This window comes from Macaca thibetana, chromosome 2 (genome assembly GCF_024542745.1).
Source record: "Macaca thibetana thibetana isolate TM-01 chromosome 2, ASM2454274v1, whole genome shotgun sequence".
Lineage (NCBI taxonomy): Eukaryota > Metazoa > Chordata > Mammalia > Primates > Cercopithecidae > Macaca > Macaca thibetana.
Window position 1 is genome coordinate 84,648,270 of NC_065579.1, and position 17,454 is coordinate 84,665,723.

General features: G+C 39.2%; 1 pseudogene; it reads right to left on the reverse strand.

Annotated features, from left to right (window-relative positions):
* Window positions 1-248: 248 nt before the first annotated feature.
* On the reverse strand, window positions 249-2,083 carry LOC126948385 (FLYWCH-type zinc finger-containing protein 1-like; annotated as a pseudogene).
* Between the last annotated feature and the right edge of the window lie 15,371 nt (window positions 2,084-17,454).

Sequence of the window (17,454 nt, forward strand, 5' to 3'; positions counted from 1 at the left end):
TCCTACCAACAGCCTTATTTGCCACTTTAGAAAGATATTTGTCTTCCAGAATCACTGACTTTCAGAGCTAGGTAGCAGCCTAGAGATCAGTATAAAGTAGTGGCCAAGTACATGGGCTTTGGCCTCAGGCAAGATGCACATCTGGCCTTACCCCTGTACCAAAAATTTATTTTTGTTTTTGTCATTGTTGTTTTAAGCCCACTACGTTATGTTGTAATTGGTGACGCACCATTAGATAACTAATACAATTACCCATAAATCGGCTGGCTTTCAGGAGAACACGTCTTGAAGCACAGTTGAACTTGAATCTTTTCTGGGTCCTCCTGCTGGGTCATGCTGGGGAGCCGCTCCCACTGCCTCAAGGCCTCTATGCCCTCCAGATCGGGCTGGTGGCAGTGGCTGCGAAGGACCATGACCCGCTGGCCCCAGGTGATGGCGCAGCTGCGGCAGCCCAGCTAAGCCTAATCCTGGTATATCCAGTACACCTTATTCCTGGCTGCCTTCTCCTTCCTGTAGAGGAAGGACTTGGGCACCAGGAACCTGCCCCCCAGGGAAGTCCTCAGAATTCCAGAAGGGTTCTGGGCAGTCCCACTGTGACAGGATGGAGAAGTGCTCCCGCTGCCGCAGGGCCTCCAGGCCACCCAGGTCCAGTGGGTGGCAGTGCCTGTGCATGACCATGACCCGCTGGCCCTGGGTGATGGCGCGGCTGCGGCAGCCCATGCGGGCCTGGTCCCAGCAGGTCCAATACATCTGCCTGTAGAAGAAGGACTCCTACACCAGGAAGCTGCCCCCCAGCGGGGACCGCAGGAACTCAGGGCTTCCGGGGTCTGCATCCATGTCCTGGTCCTCATCCATGGATCCTTCCAGGGCTTGGGGATGGGTTGGCAGCTCCTGGTCTTCGACCTTCGCTCGCTTTCCAGGCTGGGGCCTGGTGACAGTCAGGGGTCCGGGGCCTCTGCGGTAGAGAAGACTGTTCACGCCTAGGAGGAGCGTGTCCACTTGGCTCCCAGGGCCGTCCTGCATAGCCTGCAGAGTCTCCATGGCCTTCTGCTGCTGCCGGGCCTCCAGGCCCTCCACGTCAGGTGGGTAGCAGTAGCCACGCATCACGGTCACCCGCTGTTCCTGAGTGATGGCCCGGCTCAGGCAGCTGTGCAGCGCATGGTCCAGGCAGGTCCAATACACCTTCTCCCCCAGGGCCTTCTCCTGCTTGTAGGGCAACGACTTGTGCACCAGGAAGCTGCCCCCGTAGCACCTCCTCAGGAACTCAAGGGGCCGGGCCTGTCCCAGCCCCAGGATCGAGCACTTCTTGGGCGTCAGGCTCAGCAGCGACAAGACTTGGGGTCCGTCGCCCTCCTCTGGGCCGGCTTGCTCAGCACCAGCCCAGGGGTGGGCTCTGGCTCCGGCTCCTTGGGGCAGTGCCACAGGCCCACCCCCTCCAGCAGCTCCTGCACTCAGCTTCCAGGGCCCTCAGGATCCCAGGGATCTCCCAAGCCCTCTGGCAGGGCCAGGCTGGGCGGCTTCTCCCACTGGCACCAGGCCTTCAGGCCTTGCTCATCATGGGGCGCGTGGCAGTGGCCCCGCAACACTGTGGCCCGCAGACCTTAGGTGATGGCCCGGCCCCGGCAGCCCAGCTCAGGGTGCTGGTGGCACTTCCAGTACACCTTGTCCCCCACAGCCTTCTCCTGCTTGTACAGGAACGACTCCAGCACCAGGAGGCGACCCCCGAATGGTGTCCTCAGGAACTCCAGGGAATGCGGGTGCTGTGTCCAGCTTGCTGCTCTTCTGTTTAGGCATCTGGGGGGCTGGCTGGACCGCCCCTCCCTGCTCCTCAGCTGGCAGGATCTGCAAGGTGCTGGCGAAGGTGGCCGGGCCAGTCATCTCCAGCGACAGGACGCAGTGCACTTCCTGGGGCTTGAAGCCCACCCCATCCTCATCTTGGTTGGATGCTGTGAGCAGGACCAGTTTGGAGAACTTCCCGGGCTTCCTGAGCTGCCAGGACGATTTCAGTGCCTGGCTCGGGGGATGGCTCCTGGCCGGCCTTCCCACTGTCACCCTCCTGTTCGCTGGCCTTGGTCAGAGGCATCCCGGGACCCAGGGCCTGTCCCTCAGGCCACGCTCAACCCCCAGCAAGGAACCTGGAGTCCAGCGGTTCCGTTCATGTGCCCGAGCTGTTGCTGTTGCTGCCTCGCTGGTCGTGGTGGGGCTGCGGCGATGTCTGGAGAATCCTTAGATCACCGCGCGTTCCCTGGGTTCCAGCCTTCACAAGTGAGTGAGAGACGCCACCATCATCCCCCACACCTGGTCACGGCGCTGGCTTGCTGGGCAGGAGACCTGGGGGACAGTCCTGTAACTTATCTGGGCTGGTTTCACCACGGCAGCAGGGCCCTCACTCTCCGGCGACAGCGCTTCGGCGGGTCCCTCAGCCTCTGCTGCAGCAGCAGCAGGCGTGGACTTCGAGGCTCAGGCCACCGCTGCCACCCCGACCCCGGCACCTGCTCTCCGTCCCGAACTGCCCCTTGGGAGCTAGCCCTGTCCAAAAATTTCTTAAAGGTCTGTTTATTATTATTTCACTTTGGAAAATGAGGCAAGTATAGTCAGAAGCAAGCAACTATGTACTGCTTACCAGGTATTGACTACATTAGTTCAAGTTCCCACCTACTGCTATTAAATTTTGTCTCAGCAAGACAAGGCAATCTAGTCATTAAGAAGCCGGTCCCTGCTTTTAATGAGTGGGCCTCAGTGTTAATAGTTTCTTACTTTTGATGTTTTAACTTCATGGGAAATGGAGCAGTAAGAAGCTGGCCCATTTTTCTGACAACAGAAGGGGAAATTCAAGACTGTAACAATATTGAACTCTAGTCAGCTTCTTTTTTTTTTTTTTTTTTTTTTTTTTTTTGACAGAGTTGTGCTCTTGCGCCCAGTCTAGACTCTCAGGCTGGAGTCTAGTGGCACAATCATGGCTCACTGCAACCTCCACCTCCCAGGTTCAAGCAGTGCTCCTGCCTCAGCCTCCTGAGTAGCTGGGATTACAGGCACCCGCCACCACACCCAGCTAATTTTTGTATTTTTAGTAGAGATAGGTTTTTGCCATGTTGGCCAGGCTTAGTTCAGAGATTTTCAAAATGCAATTCAAATACTCCCGAGATCTCCAAGACCATTTCAAGAAGTCTACAAGGCCAAAGCTGTTTTTATGATAAAACTAAGATGTGATTTTTCTTCTTCATTATGCTGTAATTGCCAGTGTTGCTAAGGCAATGGTAGGTAAACCTGTAGGTTCCTTAGAAAGAATCAAGGCTGTGATACCAAAGTACACTGGCAGTTAGCACAATCTTCACCACCACATGCTCACAATAAAAATAAAACGTCAGTTTCACTTAATAATGTCCTTTATAAAGCAATAAAAATGATTAACTTTATTAAATCTAAACCCTTGAGTATACACCTTATTAATATTCCATATTACAAAATGGGAAATGCATATGAAGCATTTCTACCACATATTGAAATATGATAGTTGTCTCTAGGAAAAGAAATTCATGCAACTGAGTTACAAATGGAACCAGCATACATTTTCATACAACATCATTTTTACTTGAAAAAGAAGACTGACAGACAAATGAATTTTCAGATTATTTGGCAGATTTTAATTTTAATGGACAAAGTAAGCCTGTCACTTCAAGAACAACAACAGATGGTATTTATTGCCTATGATCAAAATGTGAGCTAGAAAATTAAAATTTTAGAAACCTTGAATCTACTGCTATGAACTTGGTAGTTTTTCAATACTTACAAGCTTTCCTGATGAGATTAGTGGTGATATTAACAAAATAATTTTTGATATTGTAAAATGAAATGGGTCAAGATTCAGAAAATCTGAATAAGTCCGTGAACCAATATTTTTATCATTGAATAATGTTACAAAGTCATGCATGAGTAAAATACCCATTCTAAGTTCAAAACAAATAAGAGGATTTTAAACACAACCACATACATAAAATTTATTTATATAATTTAAGGTTCTACAGTGCAGTTAACCTTTAAGAAACTAGCTCTTGGGTGGGCATGGTGGCTCTCACCTATAATCCCAGCACTTTGGGAGGCTGAGGCGGGCAGATCACGAGGTCAGGAGTTCGAGACCAGCCTGGCCGACATGATGAAACCCTGTCTCTACAAAAAATACAAAAATCAGCTGGGCATGGTGGCAGGTGCCTGTAATCCCAGCCACTCAGTAGGCTGAGGCAGGAGAATAGCTTGAACCCAGGAGGCAGAGGTGGCAGTGAGCCAAGATCGCTCCATTGCATTCCAGCCTGGACGACAGAGCGAGACAGGACAGGACAGGACAAGACAGGACAGGACAGGAAAGAAAAGGAACCTCTTGCACAGGTTTGATATAATGTTAAAAATGAGAAAACAGTAACAGACAGAACAAGTGAATAGCCCAATATCAGAAACGAATTGCTGAGGATCTGAGATGAGAAACTTGGCTCTTAAATCCCTACCTCCCAGGAAAAGTTTCTACTAATATCACAACTGTATTAGTATTTAGCCTTTTTAAGATTCTGAAGAACATAGCCCTTACTTGATCCCCAATCATCAGAACTTAAAATTTAGAAAGATAGTTTCCAACTTTTTAATGCTAAAACATTTTTAGGATGTCTACATGGAGTGTTCATATTGTAAGCATCCATTGACAAAATACTGTAAGAAATTATATTTAGTCTTTGGCAACATATGATGTACATTTTGATTCAGGTTATCCTTTCTTTTTTTGCTTGAGATGGAGTCTCACTCTGTCACCTAGGCTGCAGTACAGTGGCGCGATCTTGGCTCACTGAAACCTCCACCTCCCAAGTTCAAGCCATTCTCCTGCATCAGCCTCCCCAAGTAGCTGGGATTACAGGTGCCTGCCACCACGCCTGGCTCATTTTTATATTTTTAGTAGAGATAGGATTTCACCACGTTGGCCAGGCTGGTCAAGAACTCCTGACCTAAAAGATCTGCCTGCCTCGGCCTCCCAAAGTGCTGGGATTAGAGTGAGCCACCATGCCCAGCCCAAGCTATCCTTTTTAAGCATCCAAATCCCACAAATTGGAATTCAAAGGTCTCAATCTAAGTCTTTGAAAATGCTAATAACAGGGGTAACCCTCAGATTCAGACTAACACAGAAGGCAAAATTTGTCCCATCAGCTATGGAGAAATCTGAATTTATTTGTATTTTTATTGTAAATGTACGCGAAGAAGGGCCAATTTTCTCAATAAATCTGGTGCCTTTTCAACATTCTAGTAGAGTGGGAGAAATACAACTGTCTAGTCTCCTTTGTGAAGGTATTACTACTCTGGTTTTAACCAGTGATCATTCCTACCCAAAGATAAAATAGCACCATATTATTCCATTGCCAAACCCAACCTGGAATTGAAGCAGGGAGGAGATGCAAAGTAAAAATGGCTGCATGCAAATATAAGGTATTCTGTTTCTAGCCTTATTCTGCCTAAGACTTAGAATCAGAGAATTTCAGAATCAGCAGAAGTCTTACACATAATCCAGCCAATCATCCCTTTTTAAAGATAAGGAAACTGTGACCCAGAAAAATTAAGTGGCTTCCTCAAGTTTTTACAGTAAATTAATGCCAGAGATAAGACGACAACATGGGCTCTTGTCTATACCACAACTTGATCATCTAATTGCTTTTTTTTCTTGATCATCAGTTTTCTATCTCTAAACCTACACTGAAGTTTTCCTAACCACAACAAAAAGGAAACAGCATGCTAAAGAATTGGTTAAATCAAATCAAGGAATTCTATTTACTTTCAAAAAATAAAAGAAACTCTTGTTAAATGCTAAGAAGTTTATAATAGTATAGTCAGTTGACACAGTTTCTCAGGTTTCAATTACGGAAAAACATTTTGCCCAAGTCTGTAAATGCTATCCTAATTTATCAGATTACTTACTTAGAAAGCGTGCTTTTGATCTGCTCTTCCAAAGAAGAACAAATGTACAGACTTCAATACTTAATAAAGTTGAAAGCTTCTCCCTGGGGTAACTGAAATTTTTATCAAAGGGGCGATAGACCTGGTTGCAGCTGTAACAAAGAAGTACCATATAAAGCCAAGTGGAAAGCAGTTATACATCATTGGTGGTAACGGGCCATTGAACATGGTCATATTAATTGGAATCTATTGCACAGGACATTCCACTACCTGCTGGGCAAATGACCCTGAAAGTTTTGAGTCTCTCTGGTGTATAAAAAAGTTCAGACGTAAAAATAATCATACAGATGGTGGATTCTCTATCCTTGAATGGACATAGCTACCCTGAGATCTGGGTGGCTGGAAATTTCTTTTTTAAATAATGCCCTTTGAGTGAGTCCCCATATATGCATCTTCTTTTACAACCATTTGAAAACTTGTCTTCTAATAATTTCACACAGAGCTTTCAGTGTAGCAACATTCAAAAGAACGAAACTAATGAAACACAGCAACTTTTACATTTTCACTTTTGTGCTTTGGGAAAATTCTGATTAAAAGGTATGAGACAGTTCAAATTGGAATTGCATCATTTCCTCCAAAATGAGTAACTTCTAATCAAATAGAAAAATTAGAGAAATTGATAGCCAGGGCAATATGGAACACATTTCAGATATATCAGGATGCAAGCCTTATGCACCTACAATTTAAATTCTTTTATCCTTAGATGCTATATTGTTCCAGATTTTAGGTTATATGTAAAGAGTAATCACTATATTTGCCTTTTAGGCAGATGCTGTTCCAGACCTTCATCACAGCTACTTTATCTTATTCATTAAACTAAATATTAAAATAAACCCCCAGAAGATATTATAATGTCAATAAATAATAATCTTAAAATGCTAGAAACATTGTCAGGATATGCCAACTGATAAGATTAATCCATTTTTGACATAGCTACACAATAATACTGGAAGACTTGAACATCCCACTGATAGTATTAGATTATCAAGGCAGAAAACTAACAGAAAAATTCTGGACTTAAATTTGGCCCTTGGCCAATTGGTTCTAATAGACATCTACAGAATACTCCACCTAATAACCACAGGATATGTATCTTCTTATCTGCACATGGTACATACTCTAAAATCTACCACATTCTCAGCCATTAGGCAAGTCTCAACAAATTCAAAAAAAGTGAAATCATACCAAGCATATTGTCAGACCTTAGTGGAATGGAAATAGAAATCAAACCAAGAGGAACTCTCAAAACCACACAATGACATGGAAACTAAATAACTTGCTCCTGAATGGCTTCTTGGTAAACAGTAAAATTAATGCAGAAATCAAAACATTATTTGAAACAAATGATAATGGAGACACAGCATGACAAAATCTCTGGGATGCAACAACGCAGTGTTAAGAGGGAAATTTATTGTACTAAATACTTACATCAAGAGGTTAGAAAGATCTCAGATTAACACTCTACCACTTACAGGGACTAGAAAAACAAGAACATACTAATTCCAAAGTAAGCAGAAGAAAAGAAATAATTAAAATCAGAGTAGAGCTAAATACAATTGAGACCCAAAATACATAGAAAGAATCAACAAAACAAAAAGTGGGTTCTTTGGTAGGATAAACAAGACCAATAGACTGCAAACTAGATTAACAAAGAAAAAAGTGAGAAAATTCAAATAAACACAATCAGAAATGACAAAGGTGGCATTATAACCGATTCAACAGAAATACAAAAGATCCTCAGAGACTACTATAAACACATCTATGCATACAAATTAGAAAATCTAGAAGAAATGGATAAATTCCTGGAAACACATAACTTCCCAAGATTGACAGGAAGAAATTGAAACCCTGAGCAGTCCAATAACAAGTTCCAAAATTGAATCTGTAATTTGAAAAAAAAAAAAATCCACAAACCAAAAAAAGCTGTGGACCAGATGGATTCACAGCTGAATTCTAGCAGACGTAAAAAGAGCTAGTACCAATCCTACTGAAACTATTTCAAAAAACTGAGGAGAAGGAACTCTTCCCTAACTCATTTTACGAAACCAGTATCATCCTAATACCAAAATCTGGCAAGGACACAAGAAAAAATAAAACCAAAGGCCAATTAAACCTGATGAACATAGTTGCAAAAATCCACAATAAAATACTAGCAAACCAAATCCGGCAGTGCATTGAAAAGTTAATTCACCATGATCAAGTGGGCTTTATTCTTGGGATGTAAGGTTGGTTCACAATACACAAATCAACAAACATGATTCACTACATAAACAGAATTAAAACAAACTCATATGATCATCTCAATAGATGAGAAATATTTCAATGAAATCCAATCCTTTCATGAGTGAAAAAAAAAACAAACCTCAAGAAACTACACATGAAGAGACAATACTTCAAAATAATAAAGGCATCTGTGACAAATCTATAGCCAACATCATACTGAATGGGCAAAAGCTGGAAGCACCCCCCTTGAAAACTGTAATTAAACAGGGATTCCCACTCTCACTGCTCCTATTCAACATAGTACTGGAAGTCCTAGTCAGAGCAATCAAGCAAGAGAAAGAAAAAAATAAAAAGACATTAAACCAGGAAAAGAAATCAAATTATCTCTCTTCACTGACAATATAATTCTATACCTAGAAAATCCTAAAGACTCCACCAAAAGAATCCTAGACCTGATAAACAACTTCAGTAAAGTTTCAGGATATTAAAATCAACATTCAAAACCCAGTAGCACTTCTATATACCACTAACATGCAACCAACTCAAGAAGGTAATCCCACTTATTATAGCCACAAAAAAACACCTAGGAATACATCTAACCATGGAGATGAAAGATCTCTACATGGAGAACTACAAAATACTGATGAAATAAATCATAGATGACACAAACAAATAGAAAAATATTCCATACTCATGGATTAGAAGAATCAACATTGTTAAAATGTCCATAGTGTCACAAGCAATCTACAAATTCAACACTATTCCTATCAAATGATCAACATCAGTTTTCACGGAATTCTGAAAAACTATTCTAAAATTCATATGAAACCAAAAAAAAAAAAAAAAAAATAGAGGCCAAACAACCACAGCAATCCTAAGCAAAAAGAACAAAGCCGGAGGCATCACATTACCTGACTTCATACACAGTTTGAAGATGATAGTAACCAAAAACAACAAAATATTAGTACAAAAATAGACACATAGACCAATGGAACAGAATAGAAACCTCAGAAATAAAACCACATGCCTGCAACCAATTGATCTTTGACAAAGTTGACACTAACAAGCAATGGGGAAAAGACTCCCTATTCAATAAATGGTACTGGAAAATCTTGTTAACAGTACGCAGAAGAATAAAACCGGACTCCTTTCTTTCGCCATATACAAAAAGACAAAAGATTTAAATGTAAGATTCAAACCTTAAAAATCTTAGCAGAAAACCTAAAAATATCTTTCTGGGCATCGGCCTTGGCAAATAATTTATGACTAAGTCCTCAAAAGCAATTGCAACAAAAACAAAAATTGGCAAAAAGGGCCTAATTAAACTAAAGAGCTTCTGCACAGCAAAATAAACTATCAACAGAGTAAACAGACAACCTAAAGAATGGGAGAAAACATTGGCAAACTCTGCATCCAATAAAGGACTAATATCCAGACTATAAAAAACTTAACAAGCAAAAAACAAACAACCACATTAAAAAGTGGACAAAGAACATGGATAGGCACTTCTCAAAAGAAGACATACAAGCAGCCAACAAACATGAAAAAATTCCCAGCATCACTAATAATCAAAGAAAGACAAATCAAAACCACAATGAGATACCATCTCACACCAGTTAGAATGGCTATTATTAAAAAGTCAAAAAATAACGGACGTTGGCAAGGCTGTGGAGAAAAGGGAATGCTTATACACTACTGGTAGGAATGTAAAGTATTAGGTTGGTGCAAAAGTAATTGTGGTTTTTACTATTAAAAGTGGCAAAACAGTTGAGCTACTGTGAAAAGCAGTTTGGAGATTTCTTAAAGAATTAAAAATAGAACTACCATTCCACCCAGTAATCCCATTACTGGGTATATATGCCCCCAAAATAAATTGTTCTACCAAAAAGACACATGCACTTGTATGTTCACTGCAGCACTATTCACAATAGCAAAGGCATGTAATCAGCCTAGGTGCCCATCAACAGTGGGTGAGATAAAGAAAATGTGGTACATATACACCATGGAATATTATGCAGCCATAGTAAACAAGGACATCATGTCCTTTGCAGGAACATGGATGCAGCTGGAAGCCATTATCCTAAGCAAATTAACACAGGAACAAAAACCAAATACCCTATGTTCTCACTTATAAGTGGGAGCTAATCATTGAGTGCACATGGACACAGAAAGGAACAATAAACACTGGGGACTCTGAAAGAAAGGAAGGAGGGAGGAAGACAAGGGATATAAAACTTCCTATTGGGTACTATGTTGGCTATGTAGGTGACAGGATGAATGGAAGCCCAAAACCTCAGCATCACACAATATACCCTTGTAACAAACCTACACATATAACTGCAGAATCTAAAATAAAAATGGAAATTTAAAAAAAGAATAATCACTTTCTAAGATTTCCAAATTTGCTTAGTTTTATAAATTGTCTAAAACTTATGTATAAATCAATGAAAGTATAAGCCCTGGTTACGTGAGATCCAAATAATGAATGTCCTTTAAAAGTATTACGCTACAAGTGGGCGTGGTGGCTCAAGCCTGTAATCCTAGCACTTTGGGAGGCCAAGGTGGATGGATCACCTAAGGTAAGGAGTTCGAGGCCAGCCTGGCCAACATGGTAAATCCTCACCTCTACTAAAAATACAAAAATTAGCCAGGTGTGTTGGCGGGTGCCTGTAATCCCAGCTACTCAAGAGGCTGAGGCAGGATAATCACTTGAACTCGGGAGGCAGAGGTTGCAGTGAGCCAAGATGGGCACAGTGGCTCATGTCCATAAAGGTCAAGGCAGGAGAATCACACGAGCCCAGGAGTTCAAGATTAGCCTGAGCAACATAACAAGACCTTGTCGCTACAAAAAATTTTAAAACTAGCTACGAGTGTTGGTGTGTACCTGTAGTCCTAGCTACTTGAGAATCTGAGACAGGAGGATAACTTGAGCCTAAGAGATTGAGGCTGCAGTGAACTGTGAGCTGTGATTGGCTGTGTGATCGAGTGAGATTCTGTCTTTAAAAAAAATTTTTAGTGTGTGTGTGTGTGTGTGTATTTATCATACTTCAAGCCAACTTTCATTTACTTTAAACTGGAAGCCCCAAATTCTTAAATATATCAATCTAGTGTCTCAAGACATATATCACATACTAAAAAGATGCTGAGTTTATATTACATCCAAGTTCTACTTTCCACCAGGATTCCACACAAAATGTTCAATGGATTTTTTAACTTAACAAGTAAAAGTTATATATATTTATGGTATATGACACAATGTTTTTATATACATATACAACTGTGGAATGGATAAATTCAAACTACTAAACACATGCACCATTTCACATTTTTTTGTGGTGAGAACACAAAATCTTTTAGCACTTTTCAATATACAATATATTATTACTAACTCTAGTCACTGGACTGTACAATAGATCTCTTTAAATTATTCCTCCTAACTGAAATTTTGTGTCCTTTCACTAACATCTTCCCAATCCCCCAACCTCCAGCCTCTTGTAACCACCATTGCACTCTCTCTGAGTTCAACCTTTTACACTCTACATATAAGTGAGACCACGTAATATTTGTCTTTCTGCGCCTGGCTTATTTCACTTAGCTTAATGTCCTCTAGGTTTATCCATGTTGCTATAAATGACAGGATTTCTCTCTTTTTTAAAGCTGAATAGTATTTCATTGTGTATATATAATACATTTTCTGTATTTATTCATCTGTCAATGAAAACTAAGGTTGGTTCCATATCTTGCTATGGTGCATAATGTTACAGCAAACATGAGAGTGCAGATATCTGACTGACAAGGATTTCAATTCCTTTGGATATATAACCAGTAGTGGTATGGTTAGATCATATAGTAATTCTATTTTTACTTTTGTGAGGAACTTCCATATTGTTTTCCAAAATAGCTCTACAAATTTACATTCCCACCAACAGTATATAATGGTTCCCTTTTCTCCATATTCTTGCCAGTATTTATCTTTTGTCTTTTTGAATAGCCATTCTGACAGGTGTGGAGTAATATCTCATTGTGCTTTTGATTTGTGTTTCCCTGATTATTAGAGATGTTGGGATCTTTTTCATAGACATGTTGGCCATTTGTATATCTTCTTTTGAGAAATTTCTATTTAGGTTCCCTTTGCCCATGTTTTAATTGGGTTGTTTTCTTACTTCTGAGTTGTTTCAGTTCCTTACATGTTTTGGCTATTAAACCCTTCTGAGATTGTTTACAAATACATTCTTCCATTCTCTACGTTATTTCTTCACTCTGATTGTTTCCTTTACTTTGCAGAAGCTTTTTAGTTTGATGTAATCTCACTTGTCTATTTTCGGTTTTGTTGCCTGTGCTTTGGCATCATATTTTAAAAATCTTTGCCCAAACCAGTGTCATGGAGCATTTTCCCTATGGTTTGTTGTTGTTGTTGTTGTTGTTGTTGTTGTTAGTAGCTTTACCATTTCTGGTCTCACATTGAAGTCTTCAATCCATTTTGAGTTGATTTTTGTATATAGTTTGGGATAAGAATCTAGTTTCATTCTTCTGCATGTGGATATCCAGTTTTGCCAATACTATTTGTTGAAGAGATTGTTACTTCCCCATTGTGTATTCTTGGCACCCTTGTCAAAAATCAATTGACCATAAATACAGGGATTTATTTCTGGACTGTCTTTCTGTTCCATTGGTCTATGTGTCTGTTTTATACTGCGTTGGGTACTGTAGTTTTATGGTACATTTTCAAGCCAGGTAGTTTGATTCCCCCTACTTCATTCTACTTACCAAGATTGCTTTGGCTATTTGGAATCTCTTGTGGGTTCCATATAATTTTAAGATTGTTTTTTCTATTTCTGTGAAGAAAGACATTGGAATTTTGATAGAGATGATATTGGATCTGTAGATTATATGAACATTTTAATAATAATTTGTAAATGCATGAACAGGGAATATCTTTCCATTTGTTATATCTTCAATTTCTTTCATCCATGTTTTACAGTTTTCAATATACAAATGTTTCACTTCCTTGCTTACATTTATTCCTCAGTATTATATCTTTTGTAGCTATTGTAAATGGCATTGTTACCTTAATTTGTTTTTTAGTTTTGTGTTGATTTTGTAGCCTGCAACTTTATTAAATTCATTTATTAGTTCTAACATTTTTCGTGGAGTCTTTAGGGTTCTCTCTATATAAGATCATGTTGCCTGAAAACTGAGACAGTTTAACATCTTCCTTTCCAATCTAGAAGCCTTTTATTTCTTTCTCTTGCCTAATTGCTCTGGCTAAGACTTCTGGTACTATGTTGAATAAAAGTAGAAAGTGGGATGTCCTTGTCTTTATCTTTATAATCAAAGACAGAGAGGATTCTGAAAGCAGCAAGAGAAGATAAGCAAATCACATGTAACAGAACTTTATTAAGGCTGGCAGCATATTTCTCAGAAGGAACCTTACAGAACAAGATAAAGAGGGATGATATATTCAAAGCACTGAAGGGTATCTTCAAAAAGTGTAAACCAAGAACACTACACCCAGCAAAACTGTCCTTCAGAAATAAAGAAGTAACAAAGGCTTAGTGATGGGTATGTCACATATGGTCTTTATGTTGAGATGCATTTCTTCTGTACCTAGTTTTTTTGAGAGTTTTTATAACAAAGGAATGTTAAATTTTTTCAAATGCCTTTTCTGCATCATTGAGATCATCATGTGGTTTTGTCCTTCATTCTGTTAATAGGGTGTATCACATATATAGATTGGCATATGTTGAACTATCCTTGCATCCCATGGGATAAATCACACTCAATTACAGTGAATGATCATTTTAATGTGCTGCTGAATTCAGTTTACTAGTATTTGGTTGAGGATTTTTGCATCTATGTTCTTCAGGGATACTGGCCTATAATTTTATTTTCTTAGGTATCCTTGTCTGGCATTGGTACCAGTATAATCCTTGCAAAATGAGTTTGGATGTATTCCCTCCTCTTCAATTTTCTAGAAAAGTTTGAGAAATATTTATATTAGTTATCTTTAAATGTTTACTAGAACTCAGCTGTGAAACCATCATGTCCTGGGCTTTTCTTTGAAGGGGGACTTTTTATTACTGATTCAGTCTCTTATCAGTTATCAGTCTGTTCACATTTTCTATATCTTCAGATTTAATCTTGGTAGGTGGTGTCTAGGAATGTATCTATTTCTTCTAGGTTATCCAATGTGTTGACATATAATTATATAGTAGTTTCTTGTGATCCTTTGTATTTTCATGTTGTCAGTGGTCACGTCCTCTCTCTAATTTCTGATTTGAGTCTTATCTCCTTTTTCCTAGCCTGGTTAAAGGCTTTTCAAATTTGTCTTTTTACAAAACTGTTAGTTTCATTGACCTTTTCTATTATTTTTTTAGTCTCCGTTACATTTATTGCTGCTTTAATCTTTATTATTTCCTTACTCTTACTAACTTTGGGCTCATTCCATCTTCTTTTTCTGGTTCCTTGAGGTATAACATTATGTTGCTTATCTGTAATCTTTCTTCTTTTTTGATGTAGTCATTTATTTATTTATTTGATGTAGGCAAACTTCCCTCTTAGAACTGCTTTTGCTACATCTCTTAAGTTTTTACATGTTGTGTTTTACTTTTGTTTGTCTTAAGATTTCTTTCAGTTTTTCTTTTAACTTCATCTTTGTCCCATTAGTTGTTTTGGAACATGCTGTTTTATCTCCACATGTGTGAATTTTCCAAAATTCTTTCTAATACAGATTTCTAGTTTTATACCATTGTGCCTAGAAAACATACTTGATATGATTTCAATCTTCTTAATTTTATTAAGACTTGTTTTATGTCTTAACACGTGATTTATCCTGGACAATGTTCCATGTGTGCTTAAGAATGTGTATTCTGTTGCTATTGGGTGAAATGTTCTTCACATGTCTGTTACATTCATTTGGTCTAAAGTGTAGTTTGAGTCTAATGTTTCCCTATTAATTTTCAGTCTGGACAATCTTTTCATTGTTGAAAGTGGAGTATTTAAGTCCTCTATCATTATTGTGTCACAGTTTATTATTCTCTTCAGATCTATTAATATTTGCTTTATATATTTAGGTGCTCTGAAGTTGGGTGCATGTATATTTACAGTTGTATCTTCTTGATGAGTTGACTCCTTTATCATTATATGACCCTTCTATCATTTTATAGTTTTGACTTACACTCTATTTCATCTGATATAACTATCACTATCTCTGCTTTCCTTTGTTTTCCATTTGCAAAGAATATTTTCATCCACTCAGTTTCAATTTATCTGTGTTCTTAAAGGTGACCTGAACCTTTTATAGGCAGGATACAGTTGGGTCTTGTTTTTTATCCATTCAGCCACTGTCTTTTGATTGGATAATAAAATCCATTTATATTCAAGATAATTATTGATAAGTAAGGACTTACTACTGCAATTTTGTTAACTATTTTGTGGTGGTTCTTTAGATCATTTCTTTCATTCTCTCTTGCTGCCTTCCTTTGGGATTAATTTTCTTTATCGGTATGCTTTGATTTCTTTAAGAGGGAGTTTCACTTTTGTTGCCCAGGCTGGAGTGAAATGGCACGATTTTGGCTCACTGCAACCTCCGCCTCCCAAATTCAAGTGATTCTCCTGCCTCCGCCTCCCATGTAGCTGGGATTACAGGTATGCACCACCATGCCCAGCTAATTTTTTAATTTTTTAATTTTTTTTAGTAGGTATAGGATTTCATCATGTTGGCCAGGCTAGTCTCAAACTCCTGACCTCAGGTGATCCACCCACCTTGGCCTCCCAAAGTGCTGCTGGGATTACAGGCGTGAGCCACCATGCCTGGCCGCCTGGCCAATTCTTTTTTTTTTCTTTTTTTTGAGACAGAGTCTCACTCTGTTGCCCAGGCTGGAGTGCAGTGATGCAATCTTGGCTCACTGCAACCTCCACCTCCTGGGTTCAAGTGATTCTCCTGTCTCAGCCTCCAAGTAGCTGGGACTACAGGTGTGTGCCACCACATCCAGCTAATTTCTGTACTTTTAAGTAGAGACAGGGTTTTTTTATTGAACAGGCTGGTCTCGAACTCCTGACCTTGTGATCTACCCTTCTAGGTCTTCCAAAGTGCTGGGATTACAAGTGTGACCCACCGTGCCCAGCCTGATTCCTTACTTTTTATCTTTTGTATATGTACTATCGACATTATTGTGGTTACCATGAGGCTTACACAAAACATTTTAAAGTTATAATGGGATATTCAAAACTGATAACTTAACTTTGATCACATAAAATAACTCTAGACTTTACTCCATCTCTCACACATTGTATGTTTTTGATGTCCCAATTTATAATTTTTTGTATTGTATATCCTGCAACAATCTATTGTAGCTATTATTTTTCATAGTTTTGTCTTTTAACCTTCATGCTAAATATATCGATTTACACACCACCATTTCAGTAGTAAACATTCTGTGTACTTAGTTTTTGCAATAAGTTTTATAGCTTCATATGTGTTACTAATTAGCATCTTTTTCTTTCAGTTTAAAGAGGTCCCTATAGCATTTATTTTAAAGTAGGTCTGATGGTGACAAACTTCCTCAGCTTTTGTTTGGGAAAGTCTTTGTCATTCCTTCATTTTTGAAGGACAGTTTTGCTAGCTACAGTGTTCTTGGTTTGCAATTTTTGAATATATCCTTCAGTGCTTTGACTATATCATTTCACCTTATCCAGACCTATAAGGTTTCTTCTGAGAAATATGCTGCTAGTGTTGGTGAAATTCTGTTATATGTGACTTGCTTATCTTCTATCTTTGATTTTTGACAGTTTGAGTATAATGTGCCTTGGTGTCATCTTGTTTGGATTGAATATGATTGGAAATCTGTGATCTTCTGGTACATGGATATTATCTCTCCCCAGATTTGGAAAGTTTTCTGCTATTTTTAGATAAGCCTTCTACCCTCTGTCTTTCTCTTTGACTTATTTAATATCTTTAACTAAATATTTGCTCTTTTGATGCTGTCCTATACATCCTGTAAGCTTTCTTTTCATTCTTTTTGCCCTCTGATAATTTTCTTAAATAACATGTCTCTGAGTTCACAGATTTCTTCAGCTTATTCGATTTTCCTGTTGATGCTCTCTATTGCATTTTAAACTTCATTTATTGTATATTTCAGCTCTAGAATTTCTGGATTTTTTTTTTAAAGTAATTCTAATCTCTTTTAAATTTCTTCTTTTGGTCATTTTGTATTTTCCTGGTATCATTCCATTGTTCTTCTA